Genomic DNA, 20,950 nt, shown 5'->3' with positions numbered 1-20,950 from the left:
GTACTGCCCCTCCCTCAGTACTGCCCCTCCGACAGTGCGGCGCTCCCTCAGTACTGCCCCTCCGACAGTGCAGCACTCCCTCAGTACTGCCCCTCCGACAGTGCAGCAGTCCCTCAGTACTGCCCCTCCGACAATGCGGCTCTCCCTCAGTACTGCCCCTCCGACAGTGCGGCACTCCCTCAGTACTGCCCCTCCGACAGTGCGGCTCTCCCTCAGTACTGCCCCTCCGACAGTGCGGCGCTCCCTCAGTACTGCCCCTCCGACAGTGCAGCACTCCCTCAGTACTGCCCCTCCGACAGTGCGGCACTCCCTCAGTACTGCCCCTCCGACAGTGCGGCTCTCCCTCAGTACTGCCCCTCCGACAGTGCGGCTCTCCCTCAGTACTGCCCCTCCGACAGTGCAGCACTCCCTCAGTACTGCCCCTCCGACAGTGCAGCACTCCCTCAGTACTGCCCCTCCGACAGTGCGGCTCTCCCTCAGTACTGCCCCTCCGACAGTGCGGCTCTCCCTCAGTACTGCCCCTCCCTCAGTACTGCCCCTCCCTCAGTACTGCCCCTCCCTCAGTACTGCCCCTCCGACAGTGCGGATCTCCCTCAGTACGGCCCCTCCCTCAGTACTGCCCCTCCCTCAGTACTGCCCCTCCGACAGTGCGGCACTCCCTCAGTACTGCCCCTCCGACAGTGCAGCGCTCCCTCAGTACTGCCCCTCCGACAGTGCGGCGCTCCCTCAGTACTGCCCCTCCGACAGTGCGGCGCTCCCTCAGTACTGCCCCTCCGACAGTGCGGCGCTCCCTCAGTACTGCCCCTCCGACAGTGCGGCGCTCCCTCAGTACTGCCCCTCCCTCAGTACTGCCCCTCCCTCAGTACTGCCCCTCCCTCAGTACTGCCCCTCCGACAGTGCGGCGCTCCCTCAGTGCTGCCCCTCCGACAGTGCGGCGCTCCCTCAGTACTGCCCCTCCGACAGTGCGGCGCTCCCTCAGTACTGCCCCTCCCTCAGTACTGCCCCTCCCTCAGTACTGCCCCTCCGACAGTGCGGCGCTCCCTCAGTACTGCCCCTCCGACAGTGCAGCGCTCCCTCAGTACTGCCCCTCCGACAGTGCGGCGCTCCCTCAGTACTGCCCCTCCGACAGTGCGGCGCTCCCTCAGTACTGCCCCTCCGACAGTGCGGCGCTCCCTCAGTACTGCCCCTCCGACAGTGCGGCGCTCCCTCAGTACTGCCCCTCCCTCAGTACTGCCCCTCCCTCAGTACTGCCCCTCCCTCAGTACTGCCCCTCCGACAGTGCGGCGCTCCCTCAGTGCTGCCCCTCCGACAGTGCGGCGCTCCCTCAGTACTGCCCCTCCGACAGTGCGGCGCTCCCTCAGTACTGCCCCTCCCTCAGTACTGCCCCTCCCTCAGTACTGCCCCTCCGACAGTGCGGCGCTCCCTCAGTACTGCCCCTCCCTCAGTACTGCCCCTCCCTCAGTACTGCCCCTCCCTCAGTACTGCCCCTCCGACAGTGCGGCGCTCCCTCAGTACTGCCCCTCCGACAGTGCGGCGCTCCCTCAGTACTGCCCCTCCGACAGTGCGGCGCTCCCTCAGTACTGCCCCTCCGACAGTGCGGCGCTCCCTCAGTACTGCCCCTCCGACAGTGCGGCGCTCCCTCAGTACTGCCCCTCCGACAGTGCGGCGCTCCCTCAGTACTGCCCCTCCGACAGTGCGGCGCTCCCTCAGTACTGCCCCTCCGACAGTGCTGCGCTCCCTCAGTACTGCCCCTCCGACAGTGCTGCGCTCCCTCAGTACTGCCCCTCCGACAGTGCGGCGCTCCCTCAGTACTGCCCCTCCGACAGTGCGGCACTCCCTCAGTACTGCCCCTCCGACAGTGCGGCGCTCCCTCAGTACTGCCCCTCCGACAGTGCTGCGCTCCCTCAGTACTGCCCCTCCGACAGTGCGGCACTCCCTCAGTACTGCCCCTCCGACAGTGCGGCGCTCCCTCAGTACTGCCCCTCCGACAGTGCGGCGCTCCCTCAGTACTGCCCCTCCGACAGTGCGGCGCTCCCTCAGTACTGCCCCTCCGACAGTGCGGCGCTCCCTCAGTACTGCCCCTCCGACAGTGCGGCGCTCCCTCAGTACTGCCCCTCCGACAGTGCGGCACTCCCTCAGTACTGCCCCTCCGACAGTGCGGCACTCCCTCAGTACTGCCCCTCCCTCAGTACTGCCCCTCCCTCAGTACTGCCCCTCCCTCAGTACTGCCCCTCCCTCAGTACTGCCCCTCCGACAGTGCGGCGCTCCCTCAGTCTGTCCCCTCAGGTAGATGTAAAACTTCCCTTGGCCATTAATCAATGAGGGGCAGGGGAGATCTGCCCGGTGCCCTGACAACACATTCGCACCAAAACAGATTAAGCAATCCTTTATCTCACTGCTTTGATGGGATCTTGCTGTGTCCCAAATGGCTGCCGCATTTGTGTACATAACAACAGTGAGCACTTTTCAACGGGTAATTCAAGTGCTTTGGGGCATCCTGAGAAAGTGAAAGGGATTAGCAATCTGAAACCAATCAATCCAATCATTTGATTTATAATAATAATTACTTACTCATTACCCGTTGTAATAAATACCTCCGCAGCCGTGCATTAGTTGGGGTTTTTTACTTTAAAAGTACAGCTTGATACATTGCAACCAGACAGTGGGTGTCAGTGAAGGTGCAGTGGGAGTTTCGTTCCTTTGTTGCATTACACACAAGATTTGTTTCGCATTGAGGTCTAATTGGGATTTCCAGTTTGCTCAAAACAGTATTGGGTGCTAAAATATTTGGTTACAGTTTTATTTTATTCCATCGGATATGCGGCACAGAAATAGGCCACTCGGCCCAACCAGTCCATGCCGGTGTTTATGCTCCACTCGAGCCTCCTCCCGTCTTTCCTCATCTAAATCTATCAGCGTAACCCTCGATTCCCTTCTCCCTCAGATGTTTGTCCAGCCTCCCCTTAAATACATCTGTGCTATTTGCCTGAACCACTCCCTGTGGCAGTGAGTTCCACATTCTCACCACTCTCTGGTTTAAGAAGTTTCTTCTGAATTCCCTATTGGATTTCTTGGTGACTATCTTATATTGATGGCCTCTAGTTATGATCTTCCCCACAAGTGGAAACACTCTCTCTGTATCCACTCTATCAAAACCTTTCATAATTTTAAAGACCTCTATTAGGTCACCCCTCAACCTTTTTTCTTCAAGAGAAAAGAGACCCAGCCTGTTCATCCTTTCCTGATATGTAAACCCTCGCATTTCTGGTATCATCCTTGTAAATCTTCTCTGCACCCTCTCCAGTGGGATCCAGGTGCCTATCATGGAAATTGGCTGTTCAACCTGGTCACTTCAGAGGTCACTTCGGGTCAACCACAATAGTGTGGAGCTGGAGTCACCTGTCGGCCCAGGCCATGTAAGGGCGGCAGGTTCCCTTCCCTAAAGGACATGAGTGAGCCAGTTGGGTTTTTACATCAAGCCAACAGCTTCCGTGGTGACTTTTACTGAGACCAGCCACACAAATCACCAGCCTTATTGAATTCAGTTTGGCAAATTGCCCTGATGGCATTTGAGCTCACAACCACGTCATCATCCTATCCACAAAGCTTAACAAATCACAGATTTGGTAGCCAGCACAATTCAGGGTAACATTGGGCACGAGTGATTTTTTTTTTTAATTATTCGATCCTGGGATGTGGGCATCGCCGACAAAGCCAGCATTTATTGGCCATCCGTAATTGCCCTCGAGAAGGTGGCGGTGAGTCGCCTTGAACCGCTGCAAGATTGCACGAGGTCAGTTCCCCGCAAAGAAAGACTTGCATTTCTCCCGCGCCTTTCACAGCCTCAGGACATCCCAAAGCGCTTTACGGCCAACGAAGTACATTTTTGAAGTGCGGTCACTGTTGTATTGTTGGGAAACGCGGCAGCCAATTTGCGCACAGCAAGCTCCCACAAATAGCAATGTGATAAATGACCGGATAACTCCCTCTGCTCCTCTGTGAAATAGTGGCCGTGGGATCTTTTACATCCACCTGAGAGGGCAGACGGGGCTTCGGTTTAACTTCCCGTCCGAATTCTTCCCCCAACACGATCGGTTTCCATGCGTGTTAAGCAGCACGCTGACCAAACATCAGAGAAGCTTTGAAAAGGATAGACGATAAAGCAAAGCCTTCAAATTCCGCCCACAAAGAAGGAAGCAATGTAAAACCGAGGCTCGTGATGGAGCTGGACGGCAAATTAAGTTCCTCTTATTGTCCAAGGCAGCAGTACATTTGAGGAGAAATGAAACAAACAGCATTTTTAATCTGTAAAATGGGGAAGTGATTCATGTTACACGGACCTTATTTTAAAACATAGCCCATTATTTTTTGCTAATGGTTCTCCGTTAGCAAACTCATTTACAAAATATAGATAAGGGTAAATTGACGAATGGATGGGAATTTGGTCTGGGAGATTGTGAGCCTCACAAAATAGACTGTCTTTTACATAAAATACATCCATATTAGGTTTTGGAAAATCATTAAAATCCACTTTTAGTGCATCAGTGGTTTAAGGGAAAAAGCAACTTCAAAAATAGGCAGGTGTCTGTCGTGGTTCAGTGGGTAGCACAATCACCGCTGAGTCAGATGGTGTGGGTTCATCTCTCGCTCCAGAGACTTGAGAACTTTATCTAGGCTGACACTCCCAGTGCAGTACTGAGGGAGCGCCGCACTGTCGGAGGGGCAGTACTGGGGGAGTGCCGCACTGCCGGAGGGGCAGTACTGAGGGAGTGCCGCACTGTTGGAGGGTCAGTACTGAGGGAGCGCCGCACTGTCGGAGGGGCAGTACTGAGGGAGTGCCGCACTGCCAGAGGGGCAGTACTGAGGGAGTGCCGCACTGTCGGAGGGGCAGTACTGAGGGAGCGCCGCACTGTCGGAGGGGCAGTACTGGGGGAGTGCCGCACTGCTGGAGGGGCAGTACTGAGGGAGTGCCGCACTGTCGGAGGGGCAGTACTGAGGGAGTGCCGCACTGCCGGAGGGTCAGTACTGAGGGAGTGCCGCACTGTTGGAGGGTCAGTACTGAGGGAGCACCGCACTGTCGGAGGGGCAGTACTGAGGGAGCGCCGCACTGTCGGAGGGGCAGTACTGGGGGAGTGCCGCACTGCCGGAGGGGCAGTACTGAGGGAGTGCCGCACTGTTGGAGGGTCAGTACTGAGGGAGCACCGCACTGTCGGAGGGGCAGTACTGAGGGAGTGCCGCACTGTTGGAGGGTCAGTACTGAGGGAACGCCACACTGCCGGAGGGACAGTACTGAGGGAGTGTCGCACTGTCGGAGGGGCAGTACTGATGGAGTGCTGCACTGTCAGAAGGGCAGTACTGAGGGAGCGCTGCACTGTCGGAGGGGCAGTACTGATGGAGTGCCGCACTGTCGGGAGGGGCAGTACTGAGGGAGCGCCACACTGTCGGAGGGGCAGTACTGATGGAGTGCTGCACTGTCGGAAGGGCAGTACTGAGGGAGCGCTGCACTGTCGGAGGGGCAGTACTGATGGAGTGCTGCACTGTCGGAGGGGCAGTACTGAGGGGGCGCTGCACTGTCGGGGGGCAGTACTGATGGAGTGCTGCACTGTCGGAAGGGCAGTACTGAGGGAGCGCTGCACTGCCGGAGGTGCTAAACTGAGGCCTTTCTACCCTCTCAGGTCAACATAAAAAATCCCATGACACTATTTTGAAGAAGAGCAGGGGAGTTCTCCCCGGTGTCCTGGCCAATATTTATCCCTCAATCAACATTACTAATAAAAAACAGCTTATCTGGTCATTATCACATTGCTCTTTGTGGGAGCTTGCTGTGCGCAAATTGGCTGCCGGGTTTCCTACATTACAACAGTGACCACACTTCAAAAAGTGCTTCATTGACTGTAAAGCACTTTGAGATATTCTGAGGTTGTGAAAGGCGCTACAGAAATGCAAGTCTTGCATTGAGAGCCTGCTTTCATATCAACTTTTCTTTTACTCCCTTCCTGTTCTGCTGACCTCTTGTTCAATGCTTCAATCACAGTCGCCTTTGTGGTGATTTTTGAACACAATATTTGCCTGATTTTCTTAACATACAAAAATTGACAAGCAGGAAGAATCAGCTGTTCCCTCAAGGCGGCCCCACACCATGATGTCCGGAGCATCGTGACTGGACACTTCCTCCCACCCCCACTGTCCCCACAGCCAAGTAATCTCCTGCGAGAGTTAGTCGGTACTGCCCCTCCAACAGTGCAGCGCTCCCTCAGTCCTGCCCCTCCAACAGTGCAGCGCTCCCTCAGTCCTGCCCCTCCAACAGTGCAGCGCTCCCTCAGTACTGCCCCTCTGACAGTGCGGCGCTCCCTCAGTACTGCCCCTCCGACAGTGCGGCGCTCCCTCAGTACTGCCCCTCCGACAGTGCGGCGCTCCCTCAGTCCTGCCCCTCCGACAGTGCAGCGCTCCCTCAGTACTGCCCCTCCGACAGTGCAGCGCTCCCTCAGTACTGCCCCTCTGACAGTGCAGCGCTCCCTCAGTACTGCCCCTCCGACAGTGCAGCGCTCCCTCAGTACTGCCCCTCCGACAGTGCGGCGCTCCCTCAGTCCTGCCCCTCTGACAGTGCGGCGCTCCCTCAGTACTGCTTCTCCAACAGTGCGATGCTCCCTCAGTACTGCCCCTCCAACAGTGCGATGCTCCCTCAGTCCTGCCCCTCCAACAGTGCGGTGCTCCCTCAGTACTGCCCCTCCGACAGTGCAGCGCTCCCTCAGTACTGTCCCTCCGACAGTGCAGTGCTCCCTCAGTACTGCTCCTCCAACAGTGCGATGCTCCCTCAGTACTGCCCCTCCAACAGTGCGATGCTCCCTCAGTACTGCCCCTCTGACAGTGCAGCTGTTACTTCTGAATCTACCCTTTCAGGCAGTGCATTCCAGATCACAACAACAGGTTAATAATTGTTTGTTAGATGAAATGGTGTTTCTCTCTGTGGTGTCACAGAAACAGCCTCCTAAGGGTGGTTATCCTCCCTCTGAAGGACACCTGCTATATTAGGGAGGTCTGTTTGGAGGAGGGTTACAATCAGGTATCTCTCAGGGTGTCTGACCACTAACACCACATAGCACATGAGCGGCCAGACATGAGTCATAGATCAAATGCATCTGGTCAGCTCTACGGTCTGTTCGAATGTGGTCTCCAACTGGGACCCTGTGGTGTTCTATTTATACAGTGGCTTAGTCATTGAAATTCATTTTAGATTTTAAACATTTGTTTAAGGAAAGAAAAGGTTTTGTTTTAAATAATAGAGTGAGTATCGACACCTCTGTGTCAGCCAATGAGTTGGAAGCTGTGCGGGACTTACAGCAGGGCTCGTAGCAAACAGTCTATTCACTCAGCAAATAGAATCTAGTTTATAGCAAACAGTCTACAGAGTCTATTTAAGCAGAGTCGCTATGAACTACAGCAAACAGAACCCATGAACAAAACTGCAGCAAAGTCTCCTGATAAAAGCAGGATTATTTCTCCAGCAAAATGCAATGAGTGGAGTGTTAAGTCTGTGTGTTCTAGTTATTGTTAATAAGAATCATTGCACACAGACCACAAGAATAAATTCAACAGGTCTTTACTAGTCGAAGGTCAGGCTGAACTGCCCAATAAATCATTACACAGCACTTATATACCGGTGTGGTCACCACCGGTATTACAGTATACAGCAGCCAAGATAAAGTAGTGCATCTCTTAAAATAGTTCTCTTAAAGGTGGAACGGTTACATACACCACAATCCTCCCTTTTTAGCTTAACAGTATATATTCCCCATTTAACATAACATAATAACATATATACACAACTTCATGTAAAAACAGTTTACAGATTCAGTCTCTGAGGAGGCCTCCTGATCCGAGGCGGATAACGCCTTTCAGGGGTCTCTGGTTCTCGTTGCTGGGGTGACTCATCTAGTTGATCCCCTATGGATAGGACATCATCATCAGGTATATTCACTTCTGAGGTAGATGCTTCAGGTTCACTAACTTCCTCCACGGTTGTCTCTGTCGTAACCATGGGCTCGACCCTTGTTCTCGATCCCACCAGTTGGTCAGCATGACGTCGCATTACGTTTTCACCAACATCTACCGTGTACATCAGGGGTCCTTGTCTGGCCCGAATTGTTCCAGATTGCCATTTCTCGTTTTTATAGTCCCTGGCTAACACCGGTTGTCCTATTTCAAAACTCCGAGTGGGCTTGTTATTGATATGCTGGAACTGTTTGTTTTCGACTTCCCTCCGCACATTTGGTTTTAACAAGTCCAACCTGGACCGCAACCTCCTGTTATAGAACATCATGGCAGGACTTTGATTTGTTGTTGCATGGGTGGCGTTTCGATATGCCAGTAGGAAATTGTCCACCTTGTGTTGCAGTGGAATCTGATCTTCGCTCATGGCCTTTATTGCCTTTTTGAACGTCTGTACAAACCTCTCGGCCAGCCCATTCGTAGCTGGATGATATGGGGCAGAGGTATAATGTTTCACCCCATTCTTCTTCAGGAATTTCTGGAATTCCTGTGACACGAACTGTGGTCCGTTGTCTGAACATATTTGCTCTGGCAATCCATTTCTTGCAAATATCGTTCTTAGCACCGCGATCGTCTTCTCCGAGGTAGTGGTAGTCATTTTAATCACTTCTGGCCATTTAGAATGTGCGTCCACCGCAATTAAAAACATGGAGTCCATGAATGGACCAGCAAAGTCAATATGTACACGTTGCCATGGGTTTGAAGGCCATTCCCATGGATGCAGCGGTGCAATTGGAGGTGCATTTTGGACTTTTTGGCACCCTGAGCAGCTTTTCGTTAGATCCTCTATCTGTTGGTCGATACCCGGCCACCACACATAAGCCCTAGCAAGGCTTTTCATCTTGACTCCCCCCAGATGACCTTCATGTAGTTCTTTTAGAACTCTCTCTCTTAACTTAGGAGGGATAATCACCCTTGTTCCATACATCAATGTTCCCTGACAGATGGACAGCTGTTCTCGTCTTGCTGAGAATGCCGGTAACAGTGGATCACCATGGGCTGGCCATCCCTTCACTGTCACTTCGTAGACCCGGGACAGTGTTGGGTCATTCCTAGTCTCCCTTTCAATATTTGCATTGGTGACAGGTAAACATTCGATGATGGTCGAGTGAAATAACTCCACCGGGTCAACCGTCGGTGCCTCCTCCTCAGTAGGTAGTGGCAGGCGCGACAGCCCATCAGCATTACCATGCTGCTTTGTACCTTTGAATTCTATCTGATATTGATGTGCCCCTAGGAAAAGGGACCATCTCTGGAGCCTCTATGCTGTCATCACCGAAACACCCTTCTTAGGGTTAAAAATGGATACCAACGGCTGGTGGTCTGTCAGCAGTGTAAACTTCTGGCCCTGCAGGTAATGATTAAACTTCTTTACTCCCCACACAAGGCTGAGAGCCTCCCTATCTATCTGAGCATAGTTGCGCTCAGCGGAGGTCAATGATCTGGATGCAAATGCGACTGGCCTTTCCAAGCCATTTGGCAACTTGTGTGAGAGTACTGCTCCAATACCATAAGGAGAAGCATCACAAGCTAAACGAATAGGTAGCGTTGGGTTGAAGTGAGCCAACACTTCCTCTGAGGTGATCAATGCCTTGCTTTTGCGAAAGGCCTTCTTACAGTCCTCGCTCCACTTCCATGGTACTTCTTTCTGCAAAAGAGCGTTCAGCGGGTGCAGCACCGTGGATAGATTTGGCAGAAACTTATGGTAATAGTTAATCAACCCTAGGAACGACCTCAACTGGGATACATTTTCCGGAGCGGGAGCCTTCACAACAGCTTCGGTCTTGTCAGGTGACTTGTGCAGCCCCTCCTGGTCAATGACATGACCACAGTACGAGATCCGTTTCTGAAAGAACTCACATTTCTGGCGATTAACTCGAAGTCCATATTCCTTCAATCTGGTGAGCACCAGTTTCAAATTTGCAAGGTGTTCCTCATCGTCACCTCCTGTAATCAGGATATCGTCCAAGTAACATTGAGTGCTTGGAATTCTCTGTAATACCTGCTCCATGGCCCTCTGCCAAATTGCTGGAGCCGAAGCCACTCCAAAAAACAGTCTATTATATCGATACAAGCCTCTGTGCGTGTTGATTGTGAGATACTGGCGCGACTCTTCCTCAACTTCCATCTGTAAGTACGCTTGTGCCAGGTCTATCTTGGTGAAGTGTTTCCCGCCAGACAATGAAGCAAAGATATCCTCAATCCGCGGAAGCGGATATTGCACCATGTGAAGCACCGGATTAACCGTGATCTTGAAGTCTCCACAGATGCGGACCTTCCCCGGTTCCCCTGGCTTGTTACTCGATGAACGCTTCATGATGGGAACAATGGGCGTGGCCCACTCACTCCAGTCCACCTTAGACAGTACTCCTGAACGTTCTAGCCCTTCCAGCTCAGCTTCCACAGCAGGTCGTATCGCATAAGGCACTGGCTTTGAAAAATTTTGGGTTTGCATGTTCTGCAATCTTGATTTTTGCTGTAATTCCTCTCAGTGTTCCCAGTCCCTGTTGGAACACCTCTTTAGCCTCATCCAATATTCTGGACAATCGTTCAGGTTTGACATCTTTTTTTCCGGAATCTACCGTTATTGCTTTTAGGGAGTGCCAGTCCATATTTATTTTCCTGATCCACTCCTGTCCCAGAAGTGGTGGACCTCCCTCAGGTAGTACATATAAGTCCATTCCTTGGTGTTCTTTGCCCTTGTGTACCACCTTGACTTTTATCTTTCCGATGGGGTATGCTCTTTGCCCCGTGTATGTCTGCAATACTATCTTCGTATCCCGTAGGGGAATATGTGTGAATAACCTTTTGTAATCTTGCTTATTCATGACTGTCAACGCTGATCCGGTGTCCAATTCCATCTTCACTTGGACTCCTGCTATCTGAAGTGTGACCCAGATAGTTTGTAGGTCAGCTTCCTTACTCACATTGTGAATTCTCAGACTACCCAGTTCCTTGCTGTTGGAGTCTGAATCCGAATTCTGTTCATCCGAACTCTTCTCAGCCACCTTATGTACCTTTCTGCACTTTTCCTGCGGTGACTTTTTGTTGCTGGTCTTCTTTCCTGACCGGCATACTTTAGCTATGTGACCAAGCTTGCCCCATTTTCTACATTCCTGATTTTTAAACCAGCATTGGTTCTGATCGTGTGTTGTCTTTCCACAACGATAACATTTCGCTGTACCCAAAGCCATTTGATCTACGCTGAGTACCGCTGCCTTCAGCTGCATTTCCGCAGTGCCTCTCGCTGCGGCTTCGTGCGATGCTGCAATAGTGACAGCCTTATCAAGTGTAAGATCATTCTCTTCAAGCAGCCGCTTTTGTGTTCCTTCTTTCGACAATCCACACACGAATTTGTCTCTCAGTGCCTCTGTCAGTCTTTCCCCAAACTGACAGTATTTCGCGAGCTTACGCAGTTCAATTAAATACTCCGCGTTGCTTTCCTCTTTCAGTTGCGTTCTCGCATAAAATTTAAATAGTTCCGCTAACATCAGCGGTGTGGGGTTCAAATGATTTCTCAGGACAGCAACAATATTAGCGAAAGCCTGATCCGCCGGTTTAGCTGGTGATAGAAGATGCTTCAATAGCCCGTATGTCTTCGCACCCATTGAGTTTAGTATGGTTAGTGCTTTATCTTCATCTGATATTTTATTTGCCTTACAATAAATCTCTATGCGTTCTACATACGTGGCCCAATCTTCAACATCGGCATCGAAATCGTTGATGTTACCACGCTTAGGCATCCTCGCAATCTTCTTGAGAAACAAAAAGAAATTTTTCTTTTATTTTTTTTTTTCAAAATGGCGGTTTCCCGCGCTTGTCTTCTTCCCCCGCCTATGAAAATGGCGGCTTCCCGTGTTTGCCTTTCTCCCCCGCTGGCTGTAATGGCGATTGCCATATTGCTGCGTTCGCCCTCCCCAGCGGTTCTCAAATCGTGCCTCCCAGCCCCTCTTGCAGTCCGGTCCTTTACACCGGCTGCGTTTGCATTCACCGTGGCTCCCGTGCCTTACGTTGCCCCAGTCTCAGCACCTCTGGCCCCGACTTCTGTCCGGCTCTTTTCCCCGGCCATGGTCGAGTTCTCCGCCCTTATATCCTCCGTTTTTCCCTCCCCTACTTCACAGCCAACGTGGCCAACTTGCTGCTCGTCGCTGATCGGCTTACCCACCACCGTGATAGAAGGGATGATCACTGCCTGTTGCTGATGGAAGGCTTCGTGTCAGGATTCTTCCTTGCTCTTCAGACCCGAGTCTTTTCTCAGCAGGATGATGAGGGCGGATGCCTCTTCTCGACGCCCGTTAAACTGCCTTGGATATATCTCTGCCGCAGGGTAAGATCGTCATCGTCACCACTGTTAAGTCTGTGTGTTCTAGTTATTGTTAATAAGAATCACTGCACACAGACCACAAGAATAAATTCAACAGGTCTTTACTAGTCGAAGGTCAGGCTGAACTGCCCAATAAATCATTACACAGCACTTATATACCGCTGTGGTCACCACCGGTATTACAGTATACAGCAGCCAAGATAAAGTAGTGCATCTCCTAAAATAGTTCTCTTAAAGGTGGAACGGTTACATACACCACATGGAGGATAGTACACAATACAAATGATGTGTAAAATCGATCCCAGTCAATTACCCAATCATCTCCATTTTGGCCGGGACCTGTGGTGTCACTCTACGCAGCTATAGGATGGGCATTGGCATCAGTTCCTCACAGTGTGTGCATATTCCTGCTCTTGTTTTGGGTGAAGGGAAATGTCCTTAAATTATTAACATTTAGATGATTGAGCTCCGTACTTCACTGAGAGGTACATTTTTAATGCAAGTTAAACTGAGTTTTTTTAATTCCTGGCATGTCCAAGGATATTGCAGACTCCCTGTGCCAGAAAAAGTAGACTGAACTTGCATTTCCATAGCGCCTTCCAGGTCCTCAGGAAGTCCCAAAGCGCTTTACAGCCAATGAAGTATTGTTGGAGTGTAGTCACTGTCATAATGTACAAAACGCAGCAGCCAATTTGTGCACAGCAAGCTCCCACACACAGCAATGTGATAAATGAGCTGATAATCTGTTTTAGGTGTTGATTATGGGGTAAATTCTGGCCAGGACACCAGGGAGAACTCCCCTGCTCTTCTTTGAAATAGTGCCGTGGGATCTTTTACATCCACCTGAGAGGACAGATGGGGCCTCGGTTTAATATATCATCTGAAAGATGGCACACGACAACAGTGCGGCGCTCCCTCAGTACTGCCCCTCTGACAGTGCGGCGCTCCCTCAGTACTGCCCCTCCGACAGTGCAATGCTCCCTCAGTACTGCCCCTCTGACAGTGCGGCGCTCCCTCAGTACTGCCCCTCCAACAGTACAGCGCTCCCTCAGTACTGCCCCTCCGACAGTGCAGCGCTCCCTCAGTACTGCCCCTCTGACAGTGCGGCGCTCCCTCAGTACTGCCCCTCTGACAGTGCGGCGCTCCCTCAGTACTGCCCCTCCGACAGTGCAGCGCTCCCTCAGTACTGCCCCTCCGACAGTACAGCACTCCCTCAGTACCCTCTGACAGTGCAACAGTCCCTCAGTACTGCCCCGTCGACAGTGCAGCGCTCCCTCAATACTGCCCCTCCGACAGTGCAGCGCTCCCTCAATACTGCCCCTCCGACAGTGCAGCGCTCCCTCAGTACTGCCCCTCCGACAGTACAGCACTCCCTCAGTACCCTCTGACAGTGCGGCGCTCCCTCAATACTGCCCCTCTGACAGTGCGGCGCTCCCTCAATACTGCCCCTCCGACAGTGCAGCGCTCCCTCAGTACTGCCCCTCCGACAGTGCAGCGCTCCCTCAGTACTGCCCCTCCGACAGTGCAGTGGAGTACAATACAATACTGAGTACACTCAGTACAATTCAAAAAGAATGAATTTTTGGATATTAAGGGGATCAAGGGATATGGGGATAGTGCGGGAAAGTGGAGTTGAGGTAGAAGATCAGCCATGATCTCATTGAATGGCAGAGCAGGCTCGAGGGGCCAAATGGCCGACTCCTGCTCCTAATTCTTATGTTCTTATGCAAAACAACAACAACTTGCATTTATATAGCACCTCCAACATCCCAAACCGCTTCACGGGGACGATTACCAAACAAAATTTAACACCGAGCCACATGTTTAGGGAGGGAATTCCAGAGCTTGGGGCCCAGGCAGCTGAAGGCACGGCCGCCAATGGTGGGGCAATAAAAATCAGGGCTGCATGAGAGTCCAGTATTAGAGGTGCGCAGAGATATCAGAGGACATTACAGAGATAGGGAGGGGCGAGCTCATGGAGGGATTTGAAAGCATAGATGAGAATTTTAAAATCGACATGTGTTCCCAGTGCTCAAGGTTGGGAGAGCATGCTTCAGAATTTATCCTTACAATGAATTAGAATGGGCCGTGCATCCACTATGTGCTCCCTGTGGGGGAGGATCCACACCGGGAGTGTCTGTTATGTTCATTAATAACTAGACATTCTTATTATGAACAGCTAGCTTCTAGCTAGTCATTTATTAAGTACACGTTCTCTAGGTACAGCATCTGTAGAGATTCAGCATGTGTACTTCTGTGTGCAGGCAGCCATCTTGACTACTGCCTTGTGGGTAGCCTAGTGCATCATGGGTAGTGTAGTCTTAAACACATACAACTAAATATACAGCTCTATACAGCTCTACGGCTCCATCTAGTGTACCACTCTAGAATGACATGTTATTGATCATTACAGTGTCCATTCCTGAAATTTACCCTTTAGTTTAATCTTTTATACCACAGTCACTAGGCATTTAATCATGTGTGCACTTCTCCTTAGAGCAGAGAAGGTTGAGAGGAGATTTGATAGAGGTGTTCAAAATCATGAGGGGTCTGGACAGAGTTGATAGAAACTGTTCCCATTGGCGAAAGGGTCGAGAACCAGAGGACACAGATTAGCAAAAGAACCAAAGGCGACATGAGGAAAAACTTTTTTATGCAGCGAGTGGTTAGGATCTGGATGGTGGAGGCAGGCTCAATCACGGCTTTCAAAAGGGAATTGGATAAGTACCTGAAAGAAAAACATTTGCAGGGCTACGGGGAAAGGGCGGGGGAGTGGGACTTGACAAAGGGTCTCGACCTGAAACGTTGACTCTATTTCTCTCTCCACGGATGTTGCCTGGCCTGCTGAGTTTTTCCAGCAATTTCTGTTGTTATTTCGGGGAGTGGGACTAGCTGAAGTGCTCTTTCAGAAAGCCGGCACAAGCTCAACGGGCCGAATGGCCTCCTTCTGTGCTGTAACCATTCTATGATTCTCACTTGGAGATACAGGGCTCATGCAGCTCATCTTAGTGTTTGGGATTAATTGGGCATCAATCCTTCATTAACATGAGTACTTTCGCCAGCCATTTCAGCACATTGAGTGAAATATACATTATCGTGATAATGGTCTCAGACCGGCAACCCAGAGGTCACGAGTTGAGTCTTGGAATCGCCAAGAACTAAAGATTAATCTCCAGGACGCTGCTGCGAGCAAACCCGAGAGAAAAATCACTGGGCATTAAAAACAAATTGTGTGTTTTATTACATTTCTTTGAAGGCTTTCTGTGCTAAATATAAACATCTTGGAGAGGGATGAAAAAAAGCTGTCTTGATTGACAGTCAAGAACCATCCAATCGGGTAAGGAAGAGTCTGTTCGCTCTCTAATTGGCTGTGGGAAGGCAGGACGCCGCAAGAATGGACGCACCGAGCGACCAATGGCGGGTGTGATGGGGCGGGAGGTCATGTGATAACACCTCCAGCAATCTTTACAACCAGGGTTGACGACCCCTAGTGTGTGTCTCTTCCTGTTACATTCAAATCCAGCTTGCCCATAGTGGGCGCACCCACCTTTGTGTCTATCCGTCTACATTCTCGCTCTCTCTCTCTTTCTCAGTTCAGTTCAGTTCAGTTCAAATGCTTTATTGGCATGAAAGTTTACAGAGAACCATATTGCCAAAGCTTACATAGCAAAAAGGTACAGTTTTCCAACATTCTGTAGGTGTCAATCGATTTGACATTTGTTGGGTATATACAATATTACTTTTAAACAATATTAATTTTAAAGTCTTTCTACTTCATTTGGTACGTTCAATATTAATTTTAAACAGTCTTACTTTTAAACAGTCTCTCTCTCTCTCTCTCTCTCTCTTACACTCTCCCTTTCTTTCGCCCTTCCTCTCTCTCTTTCTCTTTCTCTCTCTCGTTCTCTCTTTCTCTTTCTCTTTCTCTCTCTTTCTTTCTCCCTTCCTCTCTTTCTCTCTCTCTCACTTTCTCTTTCTCTCTCTCTTTCTTTCTCCCTTCCTCTCTTTCTCTTTCTCTTTCTCTCTCACTTCCTCTCTCTCTTTCTCTCTCTCATTCTCTCTCTTTTTCTCTTTCTCTTTCTCTCTCTCTGACTCCTTCACACACGTGTGCCTGTGCCATGATAACACACTGCTTGGACTCTGCTCCCTCTCCATTCTGCATCCCTTTACCCTGCACCCTGGGGCTTCTGCCAATCACACGATGAACGAGCACAATCTCCATTCTGTTTTTGCACCATGACTTTTACTTTTTTTTTGTTGCATCAATGCGTCCAAAAAGTAAAACCAAGACAGAGTGTTAAGGGTGTACAAGGCTTGCAAAACAATTACAGAGCTGCAGTTGTGTGATGGTATCACCAATATAGCCTGTGAAAAACAGAGTGGAAACATTAGATGGGAGAGTAGGCAGAGGATTGAGTGGTGAAACCATTGTTGGTAGGAGCTTGCTGTGGGGTGGTTTTAGAGAAACCCATGAGCATCATCCTCCCACATCCTGTTCGAATTCAGTGAAGAAAGACAAGGTAAAGGGCACAACTTTCAGCTCGTACATTTGGAAAATACATCTCACAGGTCCTGCACTTCAGTTTGAGGTTTGGAAGCCAAATTAATAAGAAAAATAAATTACTAAGGTGCACGTTTCCGGCATTTACGGATCTGTTTCTGTAAAAAAAAAAGGAACAATGTTTGTTTTCAAGATGCAAGACCCCAATTTATTGAATCATGTAATACTCAGTAACAAACGTGCAACTATTTATAATTACGCATTTAATATTCGCTTACTCCCAGGAACTTGTTCGGCTAAACTCTACGGGATAATTCAGCGCTAGAGGGCATAGAATCATAGAATGATACCGCACAGGAGGAGGCCATTCGGCCCATCCTGCCTGTGCCGGCTCTTTGAAAGATTCTCTCCAATTAGTCCCACTCCCCCCTGCTCTTTCCCCAGAGCCCTGCAAATTTTTTCCCTTCAAGTATTTATCCAATTCCCTTTTGAAAGTTATAAACACAGCAGCACATGTCAGTCAGGTTGTCCATGTTATAACTTTATAGCACACTCTTCTGTAGCCAATCAGAGCTCAGACTTAGCGGCTGTGTGATTAGCATGAGCCAATGAAATTGCGCAAAATGGATGGACAGGCAAAAGGACACTATTTTTATTGATATACAAATGTTGATTTATAACAACAACACCAACAACTTGTATTTATATAGCACCTTTAACGTAGTAAAACGTCCCAAGGCGCTTCACAGGAGTATTTTAAGACAAAAAATTTGACACCGAGCCACATAAGGAGAAATTAGGGCAGGTGACCAAAAGCTTGGTCAAAGAGGTAGGTTTTAAGCAACGTCTTAAAGGAGGAAAGAGAGGCGGAGAGATTTAGGGAGGGAATTCCAGAACTCAGGGACGAGGCAACTGAAGGCACGGCCACCAAAGGTTGAGCGATTATAATCAGGGATGCTCAAGAAGGCAGAATTAGAGGAGCACAGATATCTCGGGGGGTTGTGGGGCTGGAGGAGATTACAGAGATAGGGAGGGGCGAGGCCATGGAGGGATTTGAAAACAAGGATGAGAATTTTGAAATCGAGGCGCTGCTTAACTGGGAGCCAAGGTACGTCAGCGAGCACAGGGGGTGATGGGCGAACGGGACTTGGTGCGAGTTTGGACACGGGCAGCCGAGTTTTGGATGACCTCAAGTTTACGTAGGGTGGAATGTGGGAGGCCAGCCAGGAGTGCGTTGGAATAGTCAAGTCTAGAGGTAACAAAGGCATGGATGAGGGTTTCAGCAGCGGATGAGCTGAGGCAAGGGCAGAGACGGGCGATGTTACAGAGGTGGAAATAGGCGGTCTTTGTTATAGCAGGGATATGTGGTCGGAAGCTCATTTCAGGGTCAAATATGACACCAAGGTTGCGAACAGTGTGGTTCAGCCTCAGACAGATGTTAGGGAGAGGGATGGAGTCAGTGGCTCGGGAACGGAGTTTGTGGCGGGGACTGAAAACAATGACTTCGGTCTTCCCAATATTTAATTGGAGAAAATTTCTGCTCATCCAGAACTGGATGACAATTTCGAGACCGTGGAGGGGTCGAGAGAAGTGGTGGTGAGGTAGAGCTGGGTGTCATCAGCGTACATGTGGAAACTGAGGCTGTGTTTTCGGATGATGTTGCCAAGGGGCAGCATGTGGATGAGAAATAGGAGGGGCCAAGGATAGATCCTTGGGGGACACCAGAGGTAACGATGCGGGAGCAGGAAGAGAAGCCGTTGCAGGTGATTTTCTGGCTACGATTAGATAGATAAGAATGGAACCAGGCGAGTGCAGTCCCACCCAGCTGGATGATGGTGGAGAGGCGTTGGAGAAGGATGGAGTGGTCAACCATGTCAATGGTTACAGACAAGTCAAGAAGGACGAGGAGGGATAGTTTACCTTTGTCACAGTCACAAAGAATGTCATTTGTGACTTTGATGAGAGCTATTTTGGTACTGTGGCAAGGGCGGAAACCTGATTGCAGGGATTCAAACATAGAGTTGCGGGAAAGATGGGCACGGATTTGGGAGGTGACAACATGTTCAAGGACTTCGGAGAGGAAAGGGAGGTTGGAGATGGGGCGGTAGTTTGCAAGGACGGAGGGCTCAAGGGTTGTATTTTTGAGGAGAGGGGTGATGACGGCAGATTTGAGGGAGAGGGGGACAGTACCTGAGGAGAGAGAACCGTTAACAATGTCAGCTAACATGGGAGCTAGCAAAGGAAGTTGGGTGGTCAGCAGTTTAGTAGGAATAGGGTCAAGGGAGCAGGAAGTGGTTCTCATGGACAAGATGAACACGGAGAGGTCATGAAGCAAGATCAGAGAGAAACTGGAGAAAGATGTGAGTTCAGGGCTAGGGCAGGGGGGAACCTTCGAGACACCGAGCCACATAAGGAGATTAGGACAGGTGACCAAAAGCTTGGTCAAAGAGGTAGGTTTTAAGGAGTGTTTTAAAGGAGGAAAGAGAGGTGGAGAGGCGGAGAGGTTTAGGGAGGGAATTCCAGAGCTTAGGGTCCAGGCAGCTGAAGGCACGGCCACCAATGGTGGAGTGATTAAAATCGGGGATGCAAAATGGCCAGAATTAGAGGAGTGCAGAGATCGCGGAAGGTTGTTGGACTGAAGGAGATTACAGAGATAGGGAGGGGGCGAGGCCATGAAGGGATCCAAAAACAAGGGTGAGAATTTTAAATTTTAAAATAAGCCTTGAATAATTTTTTGTCAATGTAGGCTTGAGAACAAGGTTATATTTGTGCATTCATATTCCAAATGTGAACCTACTTCACACATCCTTCCCCCTTGTTTCACTTGTTCATCCCACGGACCCCACACCATTCCACCAGGCGCCACACCCAGCCCACCACACTCTCCACAGCACCTACCATAGCTGGTAGCCTGCGCTGTGCATCTTGAACATTTTCTACAGGCAATTGCACGTTTCACAGTTACAGCCATTAAAGTTCTTGTAGTCTACTATTGGCAGATCTCACTCCTCGATGCCCTTGGCCATTGGAGCTCCCATTGACATGGGCTTATCTGCTTTACTAGAGCATTGACCATCAAGTAGAGAACTGACCATCTGGAGACAATAGGAGGCCATTGAGCCCCTCGAACCTGTTCTGCCATTGAACTAGATCACGGCTGATCATCACCTCAACTCCATTTACCCAGCTTTGCTTCATATCCCTCGAAACCCTTACCCAACAGAAATATTCGAAATCTAACAAAAATATAGATAGAGAAGGAAATAACAACAGAAAATGCTGGAAAAACTCAGCAGGCCAGGCTACATCCGTGGAGAGAAAATAGAGTTGATGTTTCGGGTCGAACCCTTTTTCAAAACTGGAAAGGAAATGAAATAGATCGAAGGCAGGGCTGGGAGAGAACAAAAGAAGTGAAGAGACATTAAGAGGTATTCAAAGGGGAAGGGGAAGTGCAACGAGACCTGGGTGTCCTTGTGCACCAGTCGCTGAAGGTAAGCATGCAGGTGCAGCAGGCGGTTAAGAAGGCAAATGGTATGTTGGCCTTTGTAGCGAGAGGGTTCGAGTACAGGAGCAAAGATGTCTTGCTGCAGTTGTACAGGGCCTTGGTGAGACCGCACCTTGAGTATTGTGTGCAGTTTTGGTCACCTTATCTGAGGAAGGATGTTCTTGCCATGGAAGGAGTGCAGCGAAGATTCACCAGACTGATACCTGGGATGGCAGGAATGACGTATGAGGAGAGATTGGGTCGATTAGGCTTGTACTCGCTGGAGTTTAGAAGAATGAGAGGGGATCTCATTGAAACTTATAAAATTCTGACAGGACTGGACAGACTAGATGCAGGAAGGATGTTCCCGATAGTTGGGGAGTCCAGAACCAGGGGTCACAGTCTAAGGATAAGGGGTAAGCCATTTAGGACTGAAATGAGGAGGAATTTCTTCACCCAGAGAGTGGTGAACCTGTGGAATTCTCTGCCACAGAAGGCGCTGGAGGCCAATTCATTAAATATATTCAAGAAGGAGTTGGATATATTTCTTAAGGCTAAAGGGATCAAGGGATATGGGGAGAAGGCAGGGACA

General features: G+C 50.1%; 1 protein-coding gene across 2 annotated transcripts in view; it reads left to right on the top strand.

Moving 5' to 3' along the window:
* LOC147111415 (uncharacterized) overlaps positions 1-20,950 on the top strand; it is a 61,956-nt gene that overhangs the window by 19,615 nt on the left and 21,391 nt on the right. The gene's annotated exons all lie outside the window — the stretch shown is intronic.

Source organism: Somniosus microcephalus, chromosome 10, assembly GCF_052327205.1.
Source record: "Somniosus microcephalus isolate GS21.2 chromosome 10, FLI_Smic_1.0, whole genome shotgun sequence".
NCBI lineage: Eukaryota > Metazoa > Chordata > Chondrichthyes > Squaliformes > Somniosidae > Somniosus > Somniosus microcephalus.
The sequence above is the reverse complement of the archived record's forward strand: the minus strand, read 5'-3'. Positions and strand labels throughout refer to the sequence as shown.